Genomic DNA, 24,777 nt, shown 5'->3' on the forward strand with positions numbered 1-24,777 from the left:
AAATTTTAAGCGCAGCAGAGTAACCAGCTCACATACCTGTTAGCTCAGGTGAGTTTAAAAGGCTGCTGTTGATAACAAGGGCATTTGCTAAATAGATGGTGTGTGTGCAACAATATACTGAAAGGTCAATTATATTGTGCAGCTTATCTCACCACCTGTAGTTATTTAGGTGAAAGCTCCAAAATGCTTGCCTAATATGTCTGTTTATCCAAAAGGAAGTATAGAGGGAGAGCTAGATAGATAGCATTGCATTACATTACATTACATGGCAATGCAATGCACAGTTGCTGAAGTTGAACCAAAATGAGCTTGTCATCTGGCTTCTGCAACTTTTAACATGAAAAATCCAATGAGGAGAAGAAAAGCAAAGCCAAAGAGTCCATCCCAAAATCCGACAAACAAGCAAAATGAACAAAAAGCATTGAATTCAATTCTTTCTGATTTTAGAAACTGCATTAAAGAAGGGGTGCACCGGTCCTGGAGATACTGCAATACCAGGTCAATGCGTGGAGTGGACAGAGCAAGCTCTTTTTCCATCTCCCTGTTCTAAAAATCCATTTAATATATGGTCCCCAGATAGGGGACGTATCAGATATTAAACTGATAAGAACAGATACTACACTTGATCTTAGCCAAAAGGCCGAGAAGCGATAACCAGAATTGGTTTCCGACTACGGTGCCACCCAAGGATTCTGAAAAGTCCATTTGTGGAGATGGCCACCTGGACTCCCGTTAAGAAGACATGCTGTCAACCTCTAGATCCCTCACATGCCTGCACTTTTCGGCTTGCTGCTGCTGCAATCCACGCGTTTTAGATCTGCATAACTCCACCTCTTTTAGCACAGTACCCTCAACCCCCGGCTGTTCCCACCCGCCTCAACACCGTTGGAAGGGAGGAGAACCAATTAAGGCGGGGGGGGGGGTGGAACGAGCAGCTGTCTACCCTTAGCAGGAGGGTTGCTGATTAATTACCTCTCCTGCTGCTGCTGGCTGTCCAGCAGCAGACTGAAGGTGGCTGCTGCTGTGCGCAGGTATATAAAGGCTCAGAGCCTATTATGACACGCGCAGCCAGCGTTCCATTGCCACATTCCGTCTACTGCAGGCGGGATACCTGGATGGCTGAATGTCACTGAGAAGCTCACAGAGACCGCCATAAGCAACAGTTTAAAAGAATGCCACAGACTAATCAACCAAACTTTTTGGGTTGGTTTCTCTTTTATAGTCTGCAGGCATTAAATGAAAGAAGTCAGTGTTCCAGCAGAGGGAGACAACGTTTCAGAAAAGGCATTGTAGCAAACCAAAAAAGAAATTTTAAGCGCAGCAGAGTAACCAGCTCACATACCTGTTAGCTCAGGTGAGTTTATAAGGCTGCTGTTGATAACAAGGGCATTTGCTAAATAGATGGTGTGTGTGCAACAATATACTGAAAGGTCAATTATATTGTGCAGCTTATCTCACCACCTGTAGTTATTTAGGTGAAAGCTCCAAAATGCTTGCCTAATATGTCTGTTTATCCAAAAGGAAGTATAGAGGGAGAGCTAGATAGATAGCATTGCATTACATTACATTACATGGCAATGCAATGCACAGTTGCTGAAGTTGAACCAAAATGAGCTTGTCATCTGGCTTCTGCAACTTTTAACATGAAAAATCCAATGAGGAGAAGAAAAGCAAAGCCAAAGAGTCCATCCCAAAATCCGACAAACAAGCAAAATGAACAAAAAGCATTGAATTCAATTCTTTCTGATTTTAGAAACTGCATTAAAGAAGGGGTGCACCGGTCCTGGAGATACTGCAATACCAGGTCAATGCGTGGAGTGGACAGAGCAAGCTCTTTTTCCATCTCCCTGTTCTAAAAATCCATTTAATATATGGTCCCCAGATAGGGGACGTATCAGATATTAAACTGATAAGAACAGATACTACACTTGATCTTAGTAAAAAGGCCGAGAAGCGATAACCAGAATTGGTTTCCGACTACGGTGCCACCCAAGGATTCTGAAAAGTCCATTTGTGGAGATGGCCACCTGGACTCCCGTTAAGAAGACATGCTGTCAACCTCTAGATCCCTCACATGCCTGCACTTTTCGGCTTGCTGCTGCTGCAATCCACGCGTTTTAGATCTGCATAACTCCACCTCTTTTAGCACAGTACCCTCAACCCCCGGCTGTTCCCACCCGCCTCAACACCGTTGGAAGGGAGGAGAACCAATTAAGGCGGGGGGGGGGGGTGTGGAACGAGCAGCTGTCTACCCTTAGCAGGAGGGTTGCTGATTAATTACCTCTCCTGCTGCTGCTGCTGGCTGTCCAGCAGCAGACTGAAGGTGGCTGCTGCTGTGCGCAGGTATATAAAGGCTCAGAGCCTATTATGACACGCGCAGCCAGCGTTCCATTGCCACATTCCGTCTACTGCAGGCGGGATACCTGGATGGCTGAATGTCACTGAGAAGCTCACAGAGACCGCCATAAGCAACAGTTTAAAAGAATGCCACAGACAAATCAACCAAACTTTTTGGGTTGGTTTCTCTTTTATAGTCTGCAGGCATTAAATGAAAGAAGTCAGTGTTCCAGCAGAGGGAGACAACGTTTCAGAAAAGGCATTGTAGCAAACCAAAAAAGAAATTTTAAGCGCAGCAGAGTAACCAGCTCACATACCTGTTAGCTCAGGTGAGTTTAAAAGGCTGCTGTTGATAACAAGGGCATTTGCTAAATAGATGGTGTGTGTGCAACAATATACTGAAAGGTCAATTATATTGTGCAGCTTATCTCACCACCTGTAGTTATTTAGGTGAAAGCTCCAAAATGCTTGCCTAATATGTCTGTTTATCCAAAAGGAAGTATAGAGGGAGAGCTAGATAGATAGCATTGCATTACATTACATTACATGGCAATGCAATGCACAGTTGCTGAAGTTGAACCAAAATGAGCTTGTCATCTGGCTTCTGCAACTTTTAACATGAAAAATCCAATGAGGAGAAGAAAAGCAAAGCCAAAGAGTCCATCCCAAAATCCGACAAACAAGCAAAATGAACAAAAAGCATTGAATTCAATTCTTTCTGATTTTAGAAACTGCATTAAAGAAGGGGTGCACCGGTCCTGGAGATACTGCAATACCAGGTCAATGCGTGGAGTGGACAGAGCAAGCTCTTTTTCCATCTCCCTGTTCTAAAAATCCATTTAATATATGGTCCCCAGATAGGGGACGTATCAGATATTAAACTGATAAGAACAGATACTACACTTGATCTTAGCCAAAAGGCCGAGAAGCGATAACCAGAATTGGTTTCCGACTACGGTGCCACTCAAGGATTCTGAAAAGTCCATTTGTGGAGATGGCCACCTGGACTCCCGTTAAGAAGACATGCTGTCAACCTCTAGATCCCTCACATGCCTGCACTTTTCGGCTTGCTGCTGCTGCAATCCACGCGTTTTAGATCTGCATAACTCCACCTCTTTTAGTACAGTACCCTCAACCCCCGGCTGTTCCCACCCGCCTCAACACCGTTGGAAGGGAGGAGAACCAATTAAGGCGGGGGGGGGGGGTGGAACGAGCAGCTGTCTACCCTTAGCAGGAGGGTTGCTGATTAATTACCTCTCCTGCTGCTGCTGCTGCTGGCTGTCCAGCAGCAGACTGAAGGTGGCTGCTGCTGTGCGCAGGTATATAAAGGCTCAGAGCCTATTATGACACGCGCAGCCAGCGTTCCATTGCCACATTCCGTCTACTGCAGGCGGGATACCTGGATGGCTGAATGTCACTGAGAAGCTCACAGAGACCGCCATAAGCAACAGTTTAAAAGAATGCCACAGACTAATCAACCAAACTTTTTGGGTTGGTTTCTCTTTTATAGTCTGCAGGCATTAAATGAAAGAAGTCAGTGTTCCAGCAGAGGGAGACAACGTTTCAGAAAAGGCATTGTAGCAAACCAAAAAAGAAATTTTAAGCGCAGCAGAGTAACCAGCTCACATACCTGTTAGCTCAGGTGAGTTTAAAAGGCTGCTGTTGATAACAAGGGCATTTGCTAAATAGATGGTGTGTGTGCAACAATATACTGAAAGGTCAATTATATTGTGCAGCTTATCTCACCACCTGTAGTTATTTAGGTGAAAGCTCCAAAATGCTTGCCTAATATGTCTGTTTATCCAAAAGGAAGTATAGAGGGAGAGCTAGATAGATAGCATTGCATTACATTACATTACATGGCAATGCAATGCACAGTTGCTGAAGTTGAACCAAAATGAGCTTGTCATCTGGCTTCTGCAACTTTTAACATGAAAAATCCAATGAGGAGAAGAAAAGCAAAGCCAAAGAGTCCATCCCAAAATCCGACAAACAAGCAAAATGAACAAAAAGCATTGAATTCAATTCTTTCTGATTTTAGAAACTGCATTAAAGAAGGGGTGCACCGGTCCTGGAGATACTGCAATACCAGGTCAATGCATGGAGTGGACAGAGCAAGCTCTTTTTCCATCTCCCTGTTCTAAAAATCCATTTAATATATGGTCCCCAGATAGGGGACGTATCAGATATTAAACTGATAAGAACAGATACTACACTTGATCTTAGCCAAAAGGCCGAGAAGCGATAACCAGAATTGGTTTCCGACTACGGTGCCACCCAAGGATTCTGAAAAGTCCATTTGTGGAGATGGCCACCTGGACTCCCGTTAAGAAGACATGCTGTCAACCTCTAGATCCCTCACATGCCTGCACTTTTCGGCTTGCTGCTGCTGCAATCCACGCGTTTTAGATCTGCATAACTCCACCTCTTTTAGTACAGTACCCTCAACCCCCGGCTGTTCCCACCCGCCTCAACACCGTTGGAAGGGAGGAGAACCAATTAAGGCGGGGGGGGGGGGTGGAACGAGCAGCTGTCTACCCTTAGCAGGAGGGTTGCTGATTAATTACCTCTCCTGCTGCTGCTGCTGCTGGCTGTCCAGCAGCAGACTGAAGGTGGCTGCTGCTGTGCGCAGGTATATAAAGGCTCAGAGCCTATTATGACACGCGTAGCCAGCGTTCCATTGCCACATTCCGTCTACTGCAGGCGGGATACCTGGATGGCTGAATGTCACTGAGAAGCTCACAGAGACCGCCATAAGCAACAGTTTAAAAGAATGCCACAGACTAATCAACCAAACTTTTTGGGTTGGTTTCTCTTTTATAGTCTGCAGGCATTAAATGAAAGAAGTCAGTGTTCCAGCAGAGGGAGACAACGTTTCAGAAAAGGCATTGTAGCAAACCAAAAAAGAAATTTTAAGCGCAGCAGAGTAACCAGCTCACATACCTGTTAGCTCAGGTGAGTTTAAAAGGCTGCTGTTGATAACAAGGGCATTTGCTAAATAGATGGTGTGTGTGCAACAATATACTGAAAGGTCAATTATATTGTGCAGCTTATCTCACCACCTGTAGTTATTTAGGTGAAAGCTCCAAAATGCTTGCCTAATATGTCTGTTTATCCAAAAGGAAGTATAGAGGGAGAGCTAGATAGATAGCATTGCATTACATTACATTACATGGCAATGCAATGCACAGTTGCTGAAGTTGAACCAAAATGAGCTTGTCATCTGGCTTCTGCAACTTTTAACATGAAAAATCCAATGAGGAGAAGAAAAGCAAAGCCAAAGAGTCCATCCCAAAATCCGACAAACAAGCAAAATGAACAAAAAGCATTGAATTCAATTCTTTCTGATTTTAGAAACTGTATTAAAGAAGGGGTGCACCGGTCCTGGAGATACTGCAATACCAGGTCAATGCGTGGAGTGGACAGAGCAAGCTCTTTTTCCATCTCCCTGTTCTAAAAATCCATTTAATATATGGTCCCCAGATAGGGGACGTATCAGATATTAAACTGATAAGAACAGATACTACACTTGATCTTAGCCAAAAGGCCGAGAAGCGATAACCAGAATTGGTTTCCGACTACGGTGCCACCCAAGGATTCTGAAAAGTCCATTTGTGGAGATGGCCACCTGGACTCCCGTTAAGAAGACATGCTGTCAACCTCTAGATCCCTCACATGCCTGCACTTTTCGGCTTGCTGCTGCTGCAATCCACGCGTTTTAGATCTGCATAACTCCACCTCTTTTAGCACAGTACCCTCAACCCCCGGCTGTTCCCACCCGCCTCAACACCGTTGGAAGGGAGGAGAACCAATTAAGGCGGGGGGGGGGGGTGGAACGAGCAGCTGTCTACCCTTAGCAGGAGGGTTGCTGATTAATTACCTCTCCTGCTGCTGCTGCTGCTGGCTGTCCAGCAGCAGACTGAAGGTGGCTGCTGCTGTGCGCAGGTATATAAAGGCTCAGAGCCTATTATGACACGCGCAGCCAGCGTTCCATTGCCACATTCCGTCTACTGCAGGCGGGATACCTGGATGGCTGAATGTCACTGAGAAGCTCACAGAGACCGCCATAAGCAACAGTTTAAAAGAATGCCACAGACTAATCAACCAAACTTTTTGGGTTGGTTTCTCTTTTATAGTCTGCAGGCATTAAATGAAAGAAGTCAGTGTTCCAGCAGAGGGAGACAACGTTTCAGAAAAGGCATTGTAGCAAACCAAAAAAGAAATTTTAAGCGCAGCAGAGTAACCAGCTCACATACCTGTTAGCTCAGGTGAGTTTAAAAGGCTGCTGTTGATAACAAGGGCATTTGCTAAATAGATGGTGTGTGTGCAACAATATACTGAAAGGTCAATTATATTGTGCAGCTTATCTCACCACCTGTAGTTATTTAGGTGAAAGCTCCAAAATGCTTGCCTAATATGTCTGTTTATCCAAAAGGAAGTATAGAGGGAGAGCTAGATAGATAGCATTGCATTACATTACATTACATGGCAATGCAATGCACAGTTGCTGAAGTTGAACCAAAATGAGCTTGTCATCTGGCTTCTGCAACTTTTAACATGAAAAATCCAATGAGGAGAAGAAAAGCAAAGCCAAAGAGTCCATCCCAAAATCCGACAAACAAGCAAAATGAACAAAAAGCATTGAATTCAATTCTTTCTGATTTTAGAAACTGCATTAAAGAAGGGGTGCACCGGTCCTGGAGATACTGCAATACCAGGTCAATGCGTGGAGTGGACAGAGCAAGCTCTTTTTCCATCTCGATGTTCTAAAAATCCATTTAATATATGGTCCCCAGATAGGGGACGTATCAGATATTAAACTGATAAGAACAGATACTACACTTGATCTTAGCCAAAAGGCCGAGAAGCGATAACCAGAATTGGTTTCCGACTACGGTGCAACCCAAGGATTCTGAAAAGTCCATTTGTGGAGATGGCCACCTGGACTCCCGTTAAGAAGACATGCTGTCAACCTCTAGATCCCTCACATGCCTGCACTTTTCGGCTTGCTGCTGCTGCAATCCACGCGTTTTAGATCTGCATAACTCCACCTCTTTTAGCACAGTACCCTCAACCCCCGGCTGTTCCCACCCGCCTCAACACCGTTGGAAGGGAGGAGAACCAATTAAGGCGGGGGGGGGGGGGGGGGAACGAGCAGCTGTCTACCCTTAGCAGGAGGGTTGCTGATTAATTACCTCTCCTGCTGCTGCTGCTGCTGGCTGTCCAGCAGCAGACTGAAGGTGGCTGCTGCTGTGCGCAGGTATATAAAGGCTCAGAGCCTATTATGACACGCGCAGCCAGCGTTCCATTGCCACATTCCGTCTACTGCAGGCGGGATACCTGGATGGCTGAATGTCACTGAGAAGCTCACAGAGACCGCCATAAGCAACAGTTTAAAAGAATGCCACAGACTAATCAACCAAACTTTTTGGGTTGGTTTCTCTTTTATAGTCTGCAGGCATTAAATGAAAGAAGTCAGTGTTCCAGCAGAGGGAGACAACGTTTCAGAAAAGGCATTGTAGCAAACCAAAAAAGAAATTTTAAGCGCAGCAGAGTAACCAGCTCACATACCTGTTAGCTCAGGTGAGTTTAAAAGGCTGCTGTTGATAACAAGGGCATTTGCTAAATAGATGGTGTGTGTGCAACAATATACTGAAAGGTCAATTATATTGTGCAGCTTATCTCACCACCTGTAGTTATTTAGGTGAAAGCTCCAAAATGCTTGCCTAATATGTCTGTTTATCCAAAAGGAAGTATAGAGGGAGAGCTAGATAGATAGCATTGCATTACATTACATTACATGGCAATGCAATGCACAGTTGCTGAAGTTGAACCAAAATGAGCTTGTCATCTGGCTTCTGCAACTTTTAACATGAAAAATCCAATGAGGAGAAGAAAAGCAAAGCCAAAGAGTCCATCCCAAAATCCGACAAACAAGCAAAATGAACAAAAAGCATTGAATTCAATTCTTTCTGATTTTAGAAACTGCATTAAAGAAGGGGTGCACCGGTCCTGGAGATACTGCAATACCAGGTCAATGCGTGGAGTGGACAGAGCAAGCTCTTTTTCCATCTCCCTGTTCTAAAAATCCATTTAATATATGGTCCCCAGATAGGGGACGTATCAGATATTAAACTGATAAGAACAGATACTACACTTGATCTTAGCCAAAAGGCCGAGAAGCGATAACCAGAATTGGTTTCCGACTACGGTGCCACCCAAGGATTCTGAAAAGTCCATTTGTGGAGATGGCCACCTGGACTCCCGTTAAGAAGACATGCTGTCAACCTCTAGATCCCTCACATGCCTGCACTTTTCGGCTTGCTGCTGCTGCAATCCACGCGTTTTAGATCTGCATAACTCCACCTCTTTTAGCACAGTACCCTCAACCCCCGGCTGTTCCCACCCGCCTCAACACCGTTGGAAGGGAGGAGAACCAATTAAGGCGGGGGGGGGGGGGTGGAACGAGCAGCTGTCTACCCTTAGCAGGAGGGTTGCTGATTAATTACCTCTCCTGCTGCTGCTGCTGCTGGCTGTCCAGCAGCAGACTGAAAGTGGCTGCTGCTGTGCGCAGGTATATAAAGGCTCAGAGCCTATTATGACACGCGCAGCCAGCGTTCCATTGCCACATTCCGTCTACTGCAGGCGGGATACCTGGATGGCTGAATGTCACTGAGAAGCTCACAGAGACCGCCATAAGCAACAGTTTAAAAGAATGCCACAGACTAATCAACCAAACTTTTTGGGTTGGTTTCTCTTTTATAGTCTGCAGGCATTAAATGAAAGAAGTCAGTGTTCCAGCAGAGGGAGACAACGTTTCAGAAAAGGCATTGTAGCAAACCAAAAAAGAAATTTTAAGCGCAGCAGAGTAACCAGCTCACATACCTGTTAGCTCAGGTGAGTTTAAAAGGCTGCTGTTGATAACAAGGGCATTTGCTAAATAGATGGTGTGTGTGCAACAATATACTGAAAGGTCAATTATATTGTGCAGCTTATCTCACCACCTGTAGTTATTTAGGTGAAAGCTCCAAAATGCTTGCCTAATATGTCTGTTTATCCAAAAGGAAGTATAGAGGGAGAGCTAGATAGATAGCATTGCATTACATTACATGGCAATGCAATGCACAGTTGCTGAAGTTGAACCAAAATGAGCTTGTCATCTGGCTTCTGCAACTTTTAACATGAAAAATCCAATGAGGAGAAGAAAAGCAAAGCCAAAGAGTCCATCCCAAAATCCGACAAACAAGCAAAATGAACAAAAAGCATTGAATTCAATTCTTTCTGATTTTAGAAACTGCATTAAAGAAGGGGTGCACCGGTCCTGGAGATACTGCAATACCAGGTCAATGCGTGGAGTGGACAGAGCAAGCTCTTTTTCCATCTCCCTGTTCTAAAAATCCATTTAATATATGGTCCCCAGATAGGGGACGTATCAGATATTAAACTGATAAGAACAGATACTACACTTGATCTTAGCCAAAAGGCCGAGAAGCGATAACCAGAATTGGTTTCCGACTACGGTGCCACCCAAGGATTCTGAAAAGTCCATTTGTGGAGATGGCCACCTGGACTCCCGTTAAGAAGACATGCTGTCAACCTCTAGATCCCTCACATGCCTGCACTTTTCGGCTTGCTGCTGCTGCAATCCACGCGTTTTAGATCTGCATAACTCCACCTCTTTTAGCACAGTACCCTCAACCCCCGGCTGTTCCCACCCGCCTCAACACCATTGGAAGGGAGGAGAACCAATTAAGGCGGGGGGGGGTGTGGAACGAGCAGCTGTCTACCCTTAGCAGGAGGGTTGCTGATTAATTACCTCTCCTGCTGCTGCTGCTGCTGGCTGTCCAGCAGCAGACTGAAGGTGGCTGCTGCTGTGCGCAGGTATATAAAGGCTCAGAGCCTATTATGACACGCGCAGCCAGCGTTCCATTGCCACATTCCGTCTACTGCAGGCGGGATACCTGGATGGCTGAATGTCACTGAGAAGCTCACAGAGACCGCCATAAGCAACAGTTTAAAAGAATGCCACAGACTAATCAACCAAACTTTTTGGGTTGGTTTCTCTTTTATAGTCTGCAGGCATTAAATGAAAGAAGTCAGTGTTCCAGCAGAGGGAGACAACGTTTCAGAAAAGGCATTGTAGCAAACCAAAAAAGAAATTTTAAGCGCAGCAGAGTAACCAGCTCACATACCTGTTAGCTCAGGTGAGTTTAAAAGGCTGCTGTTGATAACAAGGGCATTTGCTAAATAGATGGTGTGTGTGCAACAATATACTGAAAGGTCAATTATATTGTGCAGCTTATCTCACCACCTGTAGTTATTTAGGTGAAAGCTCCAAAATGCTTGCCTAATATGTCTGTTTATCCAAAAGGAAGTATAGAGGGAGAGCTAGATAGATAGCATTGCATTACATTACATTACATGGCAATGCAATGCACAGTTGCTGAAGTTGAACCAAAATGAGCTTGTCATCTGGCTTCTGCAACTTTTAACATGAAAAATCCAATGAGGAGAAGAAAAGCAAAGCCAAAGAGTCCATCCCAAAATCCGACAAACAAGCAAAATGAACAAAAAGCATTGAATTCAATTCTTTCTGATTTTAGAAACTGCATTAAAGAAGGGGTGCACCGGTCCTGGAGATACTGCAATACCAGGTCAATGCGTGGAGTGGACAGAGCAAGCTCTTTTTCCATCTCCCTGTTCTAAAAATCCATTTAATATATGGTCCCCAGATAGGGGACGTATCAGATATTAAACTGATAAGAACAGATACTACACTTGATCTTAGCCAAAAGGCCGAGAAGCGATAACCAGAATTGGTTTCCGACTACGGTGCCACCCAAGGATTCTGAAAAGTCCATTTGTGGAGATGGCCACCTGGACTCCCGTTAAGAAGACATGCTGTCAACCTCTAGATCCCTCACATGCCTGCACTTTTCGGCTTGCTGCTGCTGCAATCCACGCGTTTTAGATCTGCATAACTCCACCTCTTTTAGCACAGTACCCTCAACCCCCGGCTGTTCCCACCCGCCTCAACACCGTTGGAAGGGAGGAGAACCAATTAAGGCGGGGGGGGGGGTGGAACGAGCAGCTGTCTACCCTTAGCAGGAGGGTTGCTGATTAATTACCTCTCCTGCTGCTGCTGCTGCTGGCTGTCCAGCAGCAGACTGAAGGTGGCTGCTGCTGTGCGCAGGTATATAAAGGCTCAGAGCCTATTATGACACGCGCAGCCAGCGTTCCATTGCCACATTCCGTCTACTGCAGGCGGGATACCTGGATGGCTGAATGTCACTGAGAAGCTCACAGAGACCGCCATAAGCAACAGTTTAAAAGAATGCCACAGACTAATCAACCAAACTTTTTGGGTTGGTTTCTCTTTTATAGTCTGCAGGCATTAAATGAAAGAAGTCAGTGTTCCAGCAGAGGGAGACAACGTTTCAGAAAAGGCATTGTAGCAAACCAAAAAAGAAATTTTAAGCGCAGCAGAGTAACCAGCTCACATACCTGTTAGCTCAGGTGAGTTTAAAAGGCTGCTGTTGATAACAAGGGCATTTGCTAAATAGATGGTGTGTGTGCAACAATATACTGAAAGGTCAATTATATTGTGCAGCTTATCTCACCACCTGTAGTTATTTAGGTGAAAGCTCCAAAATGCTTGCCTAATATGTCTGTTTATCCAAAAGGAAGTATAGAGGGAGAGCTAGATAGATAGCATTGCATTACATTACATTACATGGCAATGCAATGCACAGTTGCTGAAGTTGAACCAAAATGAGCTTGTCATCTGGCTTCTGCAACTTTTAACATGAAAAATCCAATGAGGAGAAGAAAAGCAAAGCCAAAGAGTCCATCCCAAAATCCGACAAACAAGCAAAATGAACAAAAAGCATTGAATTCAATTCTTTCTGATTTTAGAAACTGCATTAAAGAAGGGGTGCACCGGTCCTGGAGATACTGCAATACCAGGTCAATGCGTGGAGTGGACAGAGCAAGCTCTTTTTCCATCTCCCTGTTCTAAAAATCCATTTAATATATGGTCCCCAGATAGGGGACGTATCAGATATTAAACTGATAAGAACAGATACTACACTTGATCTTAGCCAAAAGGCCGAGAAGCGATAACCAGAATTGGTTTCCGACTACGGTGCCACCCAAGGATTCTGAAAAGTCCATTTGTGGAGATGGCCACCTGGACTCCCGTTAAGAAGACATGCTGTCAACCTCTAGATCCCTCACATGCCTGCACTTTTCGGCTTGCTGCTGCTGCAATCCACGCATTTTAGATCTGCATAACTCCACCTCTTTTAGCACAGTACCCTCAACCCCCGGCTGTTCCCACCCGCCTCAACACCGTTGGAAGGGAGGAGAACCAATTAAGGTGGGGGGGGGGTGGAACGAGCAGCTGTCTACCCTTAGCAGGAGGGTTGCTGATTAATTACCTCTCCTGCTGCTGCTGCTGCTGGCTGTCCAGCAGCAGACTGAAGGTGGCTGCTGCTGTGCGCAGGTATATAAAGGCTCAGAGCCTATTATGACACGCGCAGCCAGCGTTCCATTGCCACATTCCGTCTACTGCAGGCGGGATACCTGGATGGCTGAATGTCACTGAGAAGCTCACAGAGACCGCCATAAGCAACAGTTTAAAAGAATGCCACAGACTAATCAACCAAACTTTTTGGGTTGGTTTCTCTTTTATAGTCTGCAGGCATTAAATGAAAGAAGTCAGTGTTCCAGCAGAGGGAGACAACGTTTCAGAAAAGGCATTGTAGCAAACCAAAAAAGAAATTTTAAGCGCAGCAGAGTAACCAGCTCACATACCTGTTAGCTCAGGTGAGTTTAAAAGGCTGCTGTTGATAACAAGGGCATTTGCTAAATAGATGGTGTGTGTGCAACAATATACTGAAAGGTCAATTATATTGTGCAGCTTATCTCACCACCTGTAGTTATTTAGGTGAAAGCTCCAAAATGCTTGCCTAATATGTCTGTTTATCCAAAAGGAAGTATAGAGGGAGAGCTAGATAGATAGCATTGCATTACATTACATTACATGGCAATGCAATGCACAGTTGCTGAAGTTGAACCAAAATGAGCTTGTCATCTGGCTTCTGCAACTTTTAACATGAAAAATCCAATGAGGAGAAGAAAAGCAAAGCCAAAGAGTCCATCCCAAAATCCGACAAACAAGCAAAATGAACAAAAAGCATTGAATTCAATTCTTTCTGATTTTAGAAACTGCATTAAAGAAGGGGTGCACCGGTCCTGGAGATACTGCAATACCAGGTCAATGCGTGGAGTGGACAGAGCAAGCTCTTTTTCCATCTCCCTGTTCTAAAAATCCATTTAATATATGGTCCCCAGATAGGGGACGTATCAGATATTAAACTGATAAGAACAGATACTACACTTGATCTTAGCCAAAAGGCCGAGAAGCGATAACCAGAATTGGTTTCCGACTACGGTGCCACCCAAGGATTCTGAAAAGTCCATTTGTGGAGATGGCCACCTGGACTCCCGTTAAGAAGACATGCTGTCAACCTCTAGATCCCTCACATGCCTGCACTTTTCGGCTTGCTGCTGCTGCAATCCACGCGTTTTAGATCTGCATAACTCCACCTCTTTTAGCACAGTACCCTCAACCCCCGGCTGTTCCCACCCGCCTCAACACCGTTGGAAGGGAGGAGAACCAATTAAGGCGGGGGGGGGGGTGGAACGAGCAGCTGTCTACCCTTAGCAGGAGGGTTGCTGATTAATTACCTCTCCTGCTGCTGCTGCTGCTGGCTGTCCAGCAGCAGACTGAAGGTGGCTGCTGCTGTGCGCAGGTATATAAAGGCTCAGAGCCTATTATGACACGCGCAGCCAGCGTTCCATTGCCACATTCCGTCTACTGCAGGCGGGATACCTGGATGGCTGAATGTCACTGAGAAGCTCACAGAGACCGCCATAAGCAACAGTTTAAAAGAATGCCACAGACTAATCAACCAAACTTTTTGGGTTGGTTTCTCTTTTATAGTCTGCAGGCATTAAATGAAAGAAGTCAGTGTTCCAGCAGAGGGAGACAACGTTTCAGAAAAGGCATTGTAGCAAACCAAAAAAGAAATTTTAAGCGCAGCAGAGTAACCAGCTCACATACCTGTTAGCTCAGGTGAGTTTAAAAGGCTGCTGTTGATAACAAGGGCATTTGCTAAATAGATGGTGTGTGTGCAACAATATACTGAAAGGTCAATTATATTGTGCAGCTTATCTCACCACCTGTAGTTATTTAGGTGAAAGCTCCAAAATGCTTGCCTAATATGTCTGTTTATCCAAAAGGAAGTATAGAGGGAGAGCTAGATAGATAGCATTGCATTACATTACATTACATGGCAATGCAATGCACAGTTGCTGAAGTTGAACCAAAATGAGCTTGTCATCTGGCTTCTGCAACTTTTAACATGAAAAATCCAATGAGGAGAAGAAAAGCAAAGCCAAAGAGTCCATCCCAAAATCCGACAAACAAGCAAAATGAACAAAAAGCATTGAATTCAATTCTTTCTGATTTTAGAAACTGCATTAAAGAAGGGGTGCACCGGTCCTGGAGATACTGCAATACCAGGTCAATGCGTGGAGTGGACAGAGCAAGCTCTTTTTCCATCTCCCTGTTCTAAAAATCCATTTAATATATGGTCCCCAGATAGGGGACGTATCAGATATTAAACTGATAAGAACAGATACTACACTTGATCTTAGCCAAAAGGCCGAGAAGCGATAACCAGAATTGGTTTCCGACTACGGTGCCACCCAAGGATTCTGAAAAGTCCATTTGTGGAGATGGCCACCTGGACTCCCGTTAAGAAGACATGCTGTCAACCTCTAGATCCCTCACATGCCTGCACTTTTCGGCTTGCTGCTGCTGCAATCCACGCATTTTAGATCTGCATAACTCCACCTCTTTTAGCACAGTACCCTCAACCCCCGGCTGTTCCCACCCGCCTCAACACCGTTGGAAGGGAGGAGAACCAATTAAGGTGGGGGGGGGGTGGAACGAGCAGCTGTCTACCCTTAGCAGGAGGGTTGCTGATTAATTACCTCTCCTGCTGCTGCTGCTGCTGGCTGTCCAGCAGCAGACTGAAGGTGGCTGCTGCTGTGCGCAGGTATATAAAGGCTCAGAGCCTATTATGACACGCGCAGCCAGCGTTCCATTGCCACATTCCGTCTACTGCAGGCGGGATACCTGGATGGCTGAATGTCACTGAGAAGCTCACAGAGACCGCCATAAGCAACAGTTTAAAAGAATGCCACAGACTAATCAACCAAACTTTTTGGGTTGGTTTCTCTTTTATAGTCTGCAGGCATTAAATGAAAGAAGTCAGTGTTCCAGCAGAGGGAGACAACGTTTCAGAAAAGGCATTGTAGCAAACCAAAAAAGAAATTTTAAGCGCAGCAGAGTAACCAGCTCACATACCTGTTAGCTCAGGTGAGTTTAAAAGGCTGCTGTTGATAACAAGGGCATTTGCTAAATAGATGGTGTGTGTGCAACAATATACTGAAAGGTCAATTATATTGTGCAGCTTATCTCACCACCTGTAGTTATTTAGGTGAAAGCTCCAAAATGCTTGCCTAATATGTCTGTTTATCCAAAAGGAAGTATAGAGGGAGAGCTAGATAGATAGCATTGCATTACATTACATTACATGGCAATGCAATGCACAGTTGCTGAAGTTGAACCAAAATGAGCTTGTCATCTGGCTTCTGCAACTTTTAACATGAAAAATCCAATGAGGAGAAGAAAAGCAAAGCCAAAGAGTCCATCCCAAAATCCGACAAACAAGCAAAATGAACAAAAAGCATTGAATTCAATTCTTTCTGATTTTAGAAACTGCATTAAAGAAGGGGTGCACCGGTCCTGGAGATACTGCAATACCAGGTCAATGCGTGGAGTGGACAGAGCAAGCTCTTTTTCCATCTCCCTGTTCTAAAAATCCATTTAATATATGGTCCCCAGATAGGGGACGTATCAGATATTAAACTGATAAGAACAGATACTACACTTGATCTTAGCCAAAAGGCCGAGAAGCGATAACCAGAATTGGTTTCCGACTACGGTGCCACCCAAGGATTCTGAAAAGTCCATTTGTGGAGATGGCCACCTGGACTCCCGTTAAGAAGACATGCTGTCAACCTCTAGATCCCTCACATGCCTGCACTTTTCGGCTTGCTGCTGCTGCAATCCACGCGTTTTAGATCTGCATAACTCCACCTCTTTTAGCACAGTACCCTCAACCCCCAGCTGTTCCCACCCGCCTCAACACCGTTGGAAGGGAGGAGAACCAATTAAGGCGGGGGGGGGGGGGTGGAACGAGCAGCTGTCTACCCTTAGCAGGAGGGTTGCTGATTAATTACCTCTCCTGCTGCTGCTGCTGCTGGCTGTCCAGCAGCAGACTGAAGGTGGCTGCTGCTGTGCGCAGGTATATAAAGGCTCAGAGCCTATTATGACACGCGCAGCCAGCGTTCCATTGCCACATTCCGTCTACTGCAGGCGGGATACCTGGATGGCTGAATGTCACTGAGAAGCTCACAGAGACCGCCATAAGCAACAGTTTAAAAGAATGCCACAGACTAATCAACCAAACTTTTTGGGTTGGTTTCTCTTTTATAGTCTGCAGGCATTAAATGAAAGAAGTCAGTGTTCCAGCAGAGGGAGACAACGTTTCAGAAAAGGCATTGTAGCAAACCAAAAAAGAAATTTTAAGCGCAGCAGAGTAACCAGCTCACATACCTGTTAGCTCAGGTGAGTTTAAAAGGCTGCTGTTGATAACAAGGGCATTTGCTAAATAGATGGTGTGTGTGCAACAATATACTGAAAGGTCAATTATATTGTGCAGCTTATCTCACCACCTGTAGTTATTTAGGTGAAAGCTCCAAAATGCTTGCCTAATATGTCTGTTTATCCAAAAGGAAGTATAGAGGGAGAGCTAGATAGATAGCATTGCATTACATTACATTACATGGCAATGCAATGCACAGTTGCTGAAGTTGAACCAAAATGAGCTTGTCATCTGGCTTCTGCAACTTTTAACATGAAAAATCCAATGAGGAGAAGAAAAGCAAAGCCAAAGAGTCCATCCCAAAATCCGACAAACAAGCAAAATGAACAAAAAGCATTGAATTCAATTCTTTCTGATTTTAGAAACTGCATTAAAGAAGGGGTGCACCGGTCCTGGAGATACTGCAATACCAGGTCAATGCGTGGAGTGGACAGAGCAAGCTCTTTTTCCATCTCCCTGTTCTAAAAATCCATTTAATATATGGTCCCCAGATAGGGGACGTATCAGATATTAAACTGATAAGAACAGATACTACACTTGATCTTAGCCAAAAGGCCGAGAAGCGATAACCAGAAATGGTTTCCGACTACGGTGCCACCCAAGGATTCTGAAAAGTCCATTTGTGGAGATGGCCACCTGGACTCCCGTTAAGAAGACATGCTGTCAACCTCTAGATCCCTCACATGCCTGCACTTTTCGGCTTGCTGCTGCTGCAATCCACGCGTTTTAGATCTGCATAACTCCACCTCTTTTAGCACAGTACCCTCAACCCCCGGCTGTTCCCACCCGCCTCAACACCGTTGGAAGGGAGGAGAACCAATTAAGGCGGGGGGGGGGGTGGAACGAGCAGCTGTCTACCCTTAGCAGGAGGGTTGCTGATTAATTACCTCTCCTGCTGCTGCTGCTGCTGGCTGTCCAGCAGCAGACTGAAGGTGGCTGCTGCTGTGCGCAGGTATATAAAGGCTCAGAGCCTATTATGACACGCGCAGCCAGCGTTCCATTGCCACATTCCGTCTACTGCAGGCGGGATACCTGGATGGCTGAATGTCACTGAGAAGCTCACAGAGACCGCCATAAGCAACAGTTTAAAAGAATGCCACAGACTAATCAACCAAACTTTTTGGGTTGGTTTCTCTTTTATAGTCTGCAGGCATTAAATGAAAGAAGTCAGTGTTCCAGCAGAGGGAGACAACGTTTCAGAAAAGGCATTGTAGCAAACCAAAAAAGAAATTTTAAGCGCAGCAGAGTAACCAGCTCACATACCTGTTAGCTCAGGTGAGTTTAAAAGGCTGCTGTTGATAACAAGGGCATTTGCTAAATAGATGGTGTGTGTGCAACAATATACTGAAAGGTCAATTATATTGTGCAGCTTATCTCACCATCTGTAGTTATTTAGGTGAAAGCTCCAAAATGCTTGCCTAATATGTCTGTTTATCCAAAAGGAAGTATAGAGGGAGAGCTAGATAGATAGCATTGCATTACATTACATTACATGGCAATGCAATGCACAGTTGCTGAAGTTGAACCAAAATGAGCTTGTCATCTGGCTTCTGCAACTTTTAACATGAAAAATCCAATGAGGAGAAGAAAAGCAAAGCCAAAGAGTCCATCCCAAAATCCGACAAACAAGCAAAATGAACAAAAAGCATTGAATTCAATTCTTTCTGATTTTAGAAACTGCATTAAAGAAGGGGTGCACCGGTCCTTTAGATACTGCAATACCAGGTCAATGCGTGGAGTGGACAGAGCAAGCTCTTTTTCCATCTCCCTGTTCTAAAAATCCATTTAATATATGGTCCCCAGATAGGGGACGTATCAGATATTAAACTGATAAGAACAGATACTACACTTGATCTTAGCCAAAAGGCAGAGAAGCGATAACCAGAATTGGTTTCCGACTACGGTGCCACCCAAGGATTCTGAAAAGTCCATTTGTGGAGATGGCCACCTGGACTCCCGTTAAGAAGACATGCTGTCAATCTCTAGATCCCTCACATGCCTGCACTTTTCGGCTTGCTGCTGCTGCAATCCACGCGTTTTAGATCTGCATAACTCCACCTCTTTTAGCACAGTACCCTCAACCCCCGGCTGTTCCCACCCGCCTCAACACCGTTGGAAGGGAGGAGAACCAATTAAGGCGGGGGGGGGGGGTGGAACGAGCAGCTGTCTACCCTTAGCAGGAGGGTTGCTGATTAATTACCTCTCCTGCTGCTGCTGCTGCTGGCTGTCCAGCAGCAGACTGAAGGTGGCTGCTGCTGTGCGCAGGTATATAAAGGCTCAGAGCCTATTATGACACGCGCAGCCAGCGTTCCATTGCCACATTCCGTCTACTGCAGGCGGGATACCTGGATGGCTGAATGTCACTGAGAAGCTCACAGAGACCGCCATAAGCAACAGTTTAAAAGAATGCCACAGACTAATCAACCAAACTTTTTGGGTTGGTTTCTCTTTTATAGTCTGCAGGCATTAAATGAAAGAAGTCAGTGTTCCAGCAGAGGGAGACAACGTTTCAGAAAAGGCATTGTAGCAAACCAAAAAAGAAATTTTAAGCGCAGCAGAGTAACCAGCTCACATACCTGTTAGCTCAGGTGAGTTTAAAAGGCTGCTGTTGATAACAAGGGCATTTGCTAAATAGATGGTGTGTGTGCAACAATATACTGAAAGGTCAATTATATTGTGCAGCTTATCTCACCACCTGTAGTTATTTAGGTGAAAGCTCCAAAATGCTTGCCTAATATGTCTGTTTATCCAAAAGGAAGTATAGAGGGAGAGCTAGATAGATAGCATTGCATTACATTACATTACATGGCAATGCAATGCACAGTTGCTAAAGTTGAACCAAAATGAGCTTGTCATCTGGCTTCTGCAACTTTTAACATGAAAAATCCAATGAGGAGAAGAAAAGCAAAGCCAAAGAGTCCATCCCAAAATCCGACAAACAAGCAAAATGAACAAAAAGCATTGAATTCAATTCTTTCTGATTTTAGAAACTGCATTAAAGAAGGGGTGCACCGGTCCTGGAGATACTGCAATACCAGGTCAATGCGTGGAGTGGACAGAGCAAGCTCTTTTTCCATCTCCCTGTTCTAAAAATCCATTTAATATATGGTCCCCAGATAGGGGACGTATCAGATATTAAACTGATAAGAACAGATACTACACTTGATCTTAGCCAAAAGGCCGAGAAGCGATAACCAGAATTGGTTTCCGACTACGGTGCCACCCAAGGATTCTGAAAAGTCCATTTGTGGAGATGGCCACCTGGACTCCCGTTAAGAAGACATGCTGTCAACCTCTAGATCCCTCACATGCCTGCACTTTTCGGCTTGCTGCTGCTGCAATCCACGCGTTTTAGATCTGCATAACTCCACCTCTTTTAGCACAGTACCCTCAACCCCCGGCTGTTCCCACCCGCCTCAACACCGTTGGAAGGGAGGAGAACCAATTAAGGCGGGGGGGGGGGGGGTGGAACGAGCAGCTGTCTACCCTTAGGAGGAGGGTTGCTGATTAATTACCTCTCCTGCTGCTGCTGCTGCTGGCTGTCCAGCAGCAGACTGAAGGTGGCTGCTGCTGTGCGCAGGTATATAAAGGCTCAGAGCCTATTATGACACGCGCAGCCAGCGTTCCATTGCCACATTCCGTCTACTGCAGGCGGGATACCTGGATGGCTGAATGTCACTGAGAAGCTCACAGAGACCGCCATAAGCAACAGTTTAAAAGAATGCCACAGACTAATCAACCAAACTTTTTGGGTTGGTTTCTCTTTTATAGTCTGCAGGCATTAAATGAAAGAAGTCAGTGTTCCAGCAGAGGGAGACAACGTTTCAGAAAAGGCATTGTAGCAAACCAAAAAAGAAATTTTAAGCGCAGCAGAGTAACCAGCTCACATACCTGTTAGCTCAGGTGAGTTTAAAAGGCTGCTGTTGATAACAAGGGCATTTGCTAAATAGATGGTGTGTGTGCAACAATATACTGAAAGGTCAATTATATTGTGCAGCTTATCTCACCACCTGTAGTTATTTAGGTGAAAGCTCCAAAATGCTTGCCTAATATGTCTGTTTATCCAAAAGGAAGTATAGAGGGAGAGCTAGATAGATAGCATTGCATTACATTACATTACATGGCAATGCAATGCACAGTTGCTGAAGTTGAACCAAAATGAGCTTGTCATCTGGCTTCTGCAACTTTTAACATGAAAAATCCAATGAGGAGAAGAAAAGCAAAGCCAAAGAGTCCATCCCAAAATCCGACAAACAAGCAAAATGAACAAAAAGCATTGAATTCAATTCTTTCTGATTTTAGAAACTGCATTAAAGAAGGGGTGCACCAGTCCTGGAGATACTGCAATACCAGGTCAATGCGTGGAGTGGACAGAGCAAGCTCTTTTTCCATCTCCCTGTTCTAAAAATCCATTTAATATATGGTCCCCAGATAGGGGACGTATCAGATATTAAACTGATAAGAACAGATACTACACTTGATCTTAGCCAAAAGGCCGAGAAGCGATAACCAGAATTGGTTTCCGACTACGGTGCCACCCAAGGATTCTGAAAAGTCCATTTGTGGAGATGGCCACCTGGACTCCCGTTAAGAAGACATGCTGTCAACCTCTAGATCCCTCACATGCCTGCACTTTTCGGCTTGCTGCTGCTGCAATCCACGCGTTTTAGATCTGCATAACTCCACCTCTTTTAGCACAGTACCCTCAACCCCCGGCTGTTCCCACCCGCCTCAACACCGTTGGAAGGGAGGAGAACCAATTAAGGCGGGGGGGGGGGGGGTGGAACGAGCAGCTGTCTACCCTTAGCAGGAGGGTTGCTGATTAATTACCTCTCCTGCTGCTGCTGCTGCTGGCTGTCCAGCAGCAGACTGAAGGTGGCTGCTGCTGTGCGCAGGTATATAAAGGCTCAGAGCCTATTATGACACGCGCAGCCAGCGTTCCATTGCCACATTCCGTCTACTGCAGGCGGGATACCTGGATGGCTGAATGTCACTGAGAAGCTCACAGAGACCGCCATAAGCAACAGTTTAAAAGAATGCCACAGACTAATCAACCAAACTTTTTGGGTTGGTTTCTCTTTTATAGTCTGCAGGCATTAAATGAAAGAAGTCAGTGTTCCAGCAGAGGGAGACAACGTTTCAGAAAAGGCATTGTAGCAAACCAAAAAAGAAATTTTAAGCGCAGCAGAGTAACCAGCTCACATACCTGTTAGCTCAGGTGAGTTTAAAAGGCTGCTGTTGATAACAAGGGCATTTGCTAAATAGATGGTGTGTGTGCAACAATATACTGAAAGGTCAATTATATTGTGCAGCTTATCTCACCACCTGTAGTTATTTAGGTGAAAGCTCCAAAATGCTTGCCTAATATGTCTGTTTATCCAAAAGGAAGTATAGAGGGAGAGCTAGATAGATAGCATTGCATTACATTACATTACATGGCAATGCAATGCACAGTTGCTGAAGTTGAACCAAAATGAGCTTGTCATCTGGCTTCTGCAACTTTTAACATGAAAAATCCAATGAGGAGAAGAAAAGCAAAGCCAAAGAGTCCATCCCAAAATCCGACAAACAAGCAAAATGAACAAAAAGCATTGAATTCAATTCTTTCTGATTTTAGAAACTGCATTAAAGAAGGGGTGCACCGGTCCTGGAGATACTGCAATACCAGGTCAATGCGTGGAGTGGACAGAGCAAGCTCTTTTTCCATCTCCCTGTTCTAAAAATCCATTTAATATATGGTCCCCAGATAGGGGACGTATCAGATATTAAACTGATAAGAACAGATACTACACTTGATCTTAGCCAAAAGGCCGAGAAGCGATAACCAGAATTGGTTTCCGACTACGGTGCCACCCAAGGATTCTGAAAAGTCCATTTGTGGAGATGGCCACCTGGACTCCCGTTAAGAAGACATGCTGTCAACCTCTAGATCCCTCACATGCCTGCACTTTTCGGCTTGCTGCTGCTGCAATCCACGCGTTTTAGATCTGCATAACTCCACCTCTTTTAGCACAGTACCCTCAACCCCCGGCTGTTCCCACCCGCCTCAACACCGTTGGAAGGGAGGAGAACCAATTAAGGCGGGGGGGGGGGGGGGTGGAACGAGCAGCTGTCTACCCTTAGCAGGAGGGTTGCTGATTAATTACCTCTCCTGCTGCTGCTGCTGCTGGCTGTCCAGCAGCAGACTGAAGGTGGCTGCTGCTGTGCGCAGGTATATAAAGGCTCAGAGCCTATTATGACACGCGCAGCCAGCGTTCCATTGCCACATTCCGTCTACTGCAGGCGGGATACCTGGATGGCTGAATGTCACTGAGAAGCTCACAGAGACCGCCATAAGCAACAGTTTAAAAGAATGCCACAGACTAATCAACCAAACTTTTTGGGTTGGTTTCTCTTTTATAGTCTGCAGGCATTAAATGAAAGAAGTCAGTGTTCCAGCAGAGGGAGACAACGTTTCAGAAAAGGCATTGTAGCAAACCAAAAAAGAAATTTTAAGCGCAGCAGAGTAACCAGCTCACATACCTGTTAGCTCAGGTGAGTTTAAAAGGCTGCTGTTGATAACAAGGGCATTTGCTAAATAGATGGTGTGTGTGCAACAATATACTGAAAGGTCAATTATATTGTGCAGCTTATCTCACCACCTGTAGTTATTTAGGTGAAAGCTCCAAAATGCTTGCCTAATATGTCTGTTTATCCAAAAGGAAGTATAGAGGGAGAGCTAGATAGATAGCATTGCATTACATTACATTACATGGCAATGCAATGCACAGTTGCTGAAGTTGAACCAAAATGAGCTTGTCATCTGGCTTCTGCAACTTTTAACATGAAAAATCCAATGAGGAGAAGAAAAGCAAAGCCAAAGAGTCCATCCCAAAATCCGACAAACAAGCAAAATGAACAAAAAGCATTGAATTCAATTCTTTCTGATTTTAGAAACTGCATTAAAGAAGGAGTGCACCAGTCCTGGAGATACTGCAATACCAGGTCAATGCGTGGAGTGGACAGAGCAAGCTCTTTTTCCATCTCCCTGTTCTAAAAATCCATTTAATATATGGTCCCCAGATAGGGGACGTATCAGATATTAAACTGATAAGAACAGATACTACACTTGATCTTAGCCAAAAGGCCGAGAAGCGATAACCAGAATTGGTTTCCGACTACGGTGCCACCCAAGGATTCTGAAAAGTCCATTTGTGGAGATGGCCACCTGGACTCCCGTTAAGAAGACATGCTGTCAACCTCTAGATCCCTCACATGCCTGCACTTTTCGGCTTGCTGCTGCTGCAATCCACGCGTTTTAGATCTGCATAACTCCACCTCTTTTAGCACAGTACCCTCAACCCCCGGCTGTTCCCACCCGCCTCAACACCGTTGGAAGGGAGGAGAACCAATTAAGGCGGGGGGGGGGTGGAACGAGCAGCTGTCTACCCTTAGCAGGAGGGTTGCTGATTAATTACCTCTCCTGCTGCTGCTGCTGCTGGCTGTCTAGCAGCAGACTGAAGGTGGCTGCTGCTGTGCGCAGGTATATAAAGGCTCAGAGCCTATTATGACACGCGCAGCCAGCGTTCCATTGCCACATTCCGTCTACTGCAGGCGGGATACCTGGATGGCTGAATGTCACTGAGAAGCTCACAGAGAC

The 24,777-nt window shown here is 45.2% G+C and overlaps 19 non-coding genes across 19 annotated transcripts; all 19 read right to left on the reverse strand.

The window, feature by feature from the left end:
• Positions 1–461: 461 nt before the first annotated feature.
• On the reverse strand, positions 462–652 carry LOC141188580 (U2 spliceosomal RNA). The gene has a single exon (XR_012262664.1). It is a non-coding gene; the product is annotated as a U2 spliceosomal RNA (small nuclear RNA).
• A 1,115-nt stretch (positions 653–1,767) lies between these two features.
• On the reverse strand, positions 1,768–1,958 carry LOC141185593 (U2 spliceosomal RNA). Its single transcript, XR_012260241.1, has one exon. It is a non-coding gene; the product is annotated as a U2 spliceosomal RNA (small nuclear RNA).
• A 1,121-nt stretch (positions 1,959–3,079) lies between these two features.
• LOC141188582 (U2 spliceosomal RNA) lies at positions 3,080–3,270 on the reverse strand. Its single transcript, XR_012262665.1, has one exon. It is a non-coding gene; the product is annotated as a U2 spliceosomal RNA (small nuclear RNA).
• A 1,122-nt stretch (positions 3,271–4,392) lies between these two features.
• Positions 4,393–4,583, reverse strand: LOC141191318 (U2 spliceosomal RNA). Its single transcript, XR_012265315.1, has one exon. It is a non-coding gene; the product is annotated as a U2 spliceosomal RNA (small nuclear RNA).
• Positions 4,584–5,705: 1,122 nt separating this feature from the next.
• On the reverse strand, positions 5,706–5,896 carry LOC141188583 (U2 spliceosomal RNA). The gene has a single exon (XR_012262666.1). It is a non-coding gene; the product is annotated as a U2 spliceosomal RNA (small nuclear RNA).
• Positions 5,897–7,018: 1,122 nt separating this feature from the next.
• On the reverse strand, positions 7,019–7,209 carry LOC141185372 (U2 spliceosomal RNA). The gene has a single exon (XR_012260041.1). It is a non-coding gene; the product is annotated as a U2 spliceosomal RNA (small nuclear RNA).
• Positions 7,210–8,333: 1,124 nt separating this feature from the next.
• LOC141188584 (U2 spliceosomal RNA) lies at positions 8,334–8,524 on the reverse strand. The gene has a single exon (XR_012262667.1). It is a non-coding gene; the product is annotated as a U2 spliceosomal RNA (small nuclear RNA).
• A 1,118-nt stretch (positions 8,525–9,642) lies between these two features.
• On the reverse strand, positions 9,643–9,833 carry LOC141188585 (U2 spliceosomal RNA). Its single transcript, XR_012262668.1, has one exon. It is a non-coding gene; the product is annotated as a U2 spliceosomal RNA (small nuclear RNA).
• A 1,121-nt stretch (positions 9,834–10,954) lies between these two features.
• LOC141188586 (U2 spliceosomal RNA) lies at positions 10,955–11,145 on the reverse strand. Its single transcript, XR_012262669.1, has one exon. It is a non-coding gene; the product is annotated as a U2 spliceosomal RNA (small nuclear RNA).
• Positions 11,146–12,266: 1,121 nt separating this feature from the next.
• On the reverse strand, positions 12,267–12,457 carry LOC141188587 (U2 spliceosomal RNA). Its single transcript, XR_012262670.1, has one exon. It is a non-coding gene; the product is annotated as a U2 spliceosomal RNA (small nuclear RNA).
• A 1,120-nt stretch (positions 12,458–13,577) lies between these two features.
• LOC141188589 (U2 spliceosomal RNA) lies at positions 13,578–13,768 on the reverse strand. The gene has a single exon (XR_012262672.1). It is a non-coding gene; the product is annotated as a U2 spliceosomal RNA (small nuclear RNA).
• Positions 13,769–14,889: 1,121 nt separating this feature from the next.
• LOC141188590 (U2 spliceosomal RNA) lies at positions 14,890–15,080 on the reverse strand. The gene has a single exon (XR_012262673.1). It is a non-coding gene; the product is annotated as a U2 spliceosomal RNA (small nuclear RNA).
• Positions 15,081–16,200: 1,120 nt separating this feature from the next.
• On the reverse strand, positions 16,201–16,391 carry LOC141188591 (U2 spliceosomal RNA). The gene has a single exon (XR_012262674.1). It is a non-coding gene; the product is annotated as a U2 spliceosomal RNA (small nuclear RNA).
• Positions 16,392–17,514: 1,123 nt separating this feature from the next.
• Positions 17,515–17,705, reverse strand: LOC141188592 (U2 spliceosomal RNA). Its single transcript, XR_012262675.1, has one exon. It is a non-coding gene; the product is annotated as a U2 spliceosomal RNA (small nuclear RNA).
• Positions 17,706–18,826: 1,121 nt separating this feature from the next.
• Positions 18,827–19,017, reverse strand: LOC141185583 (U2 spliceosomal RNA). Its single transcript, XR_012260233.1, has one exon. It is a non-coding gene; the product is annotated as a U2 spliceosomal RNA (small nuclear RNA).
• A 1,122-nt stretch (positions 19,018–20,139) lies between these two features.
• On the reverse strand, positions 20,140–20,330 carry LOC141188593 (U2 spliceosomal RNA). Its single transcript, XR_012262676.1, has one exon. It is a non-coding gene; the product is annotated as a U2 spliceosomal RNA (small nuclear RNA).
• Positions 20,331–21,454: 1,124 nt separating this feature from the next.
• On the reverse strand, positions 21,455–21,645 carry LOC141184239 (U2 spliceosomal RNA). The gene has a single exon (XR_012259014.1). It is a non-coding gene; the product is annotated as a U2 spliceosomal RNA (small nuclear RNA).
• A 1,124-nt stretch (positions 21,646–22,769) lies between these two features.
• Positions 22,770–22,960, reverse strand: LOC141188594 (U2 spliceosomal RNA). Its single transcript, XR_012262677.1, has one exon. It is a non-coding gene; the product is annotated as a U2 spliceosomal RNA (small nuclear RNA).
• Positions 22,961–24,085: 1,125 nt separating this feature from the next.
• Positions 24,086–24,276, reverse strand: LOC141184410 (U2 spliceosomal RNA). Its single transcript, XR_012259168.1, has one exon. It is a non-coding gene; the product is annotated as a U2 spliceosomal RNA (small nuclear RNA).
• Positions 24,277–24,777: the final 501 nt, after the last annotated feature.

The sequence above is a fragment of the Phyllobates terribilis genome, unplaced genomic scaffold (genome assembly GCF_046119375.1).
Source record: "Phyllobates terribilis strain yellow unplaced genomic scaffold, ASM4611937v1 Scaffold_40__1_contigs__length_11209783, whole genome shotgun sequence".
In the NCBI taxonomy this organism is placed as follows: domain Eukaryota; kingdom Metazoa; phylum Chordata; class Amphibia; order Anura; family Dendrobatidae; genus Phyllobates; species Phyllobates terribilis.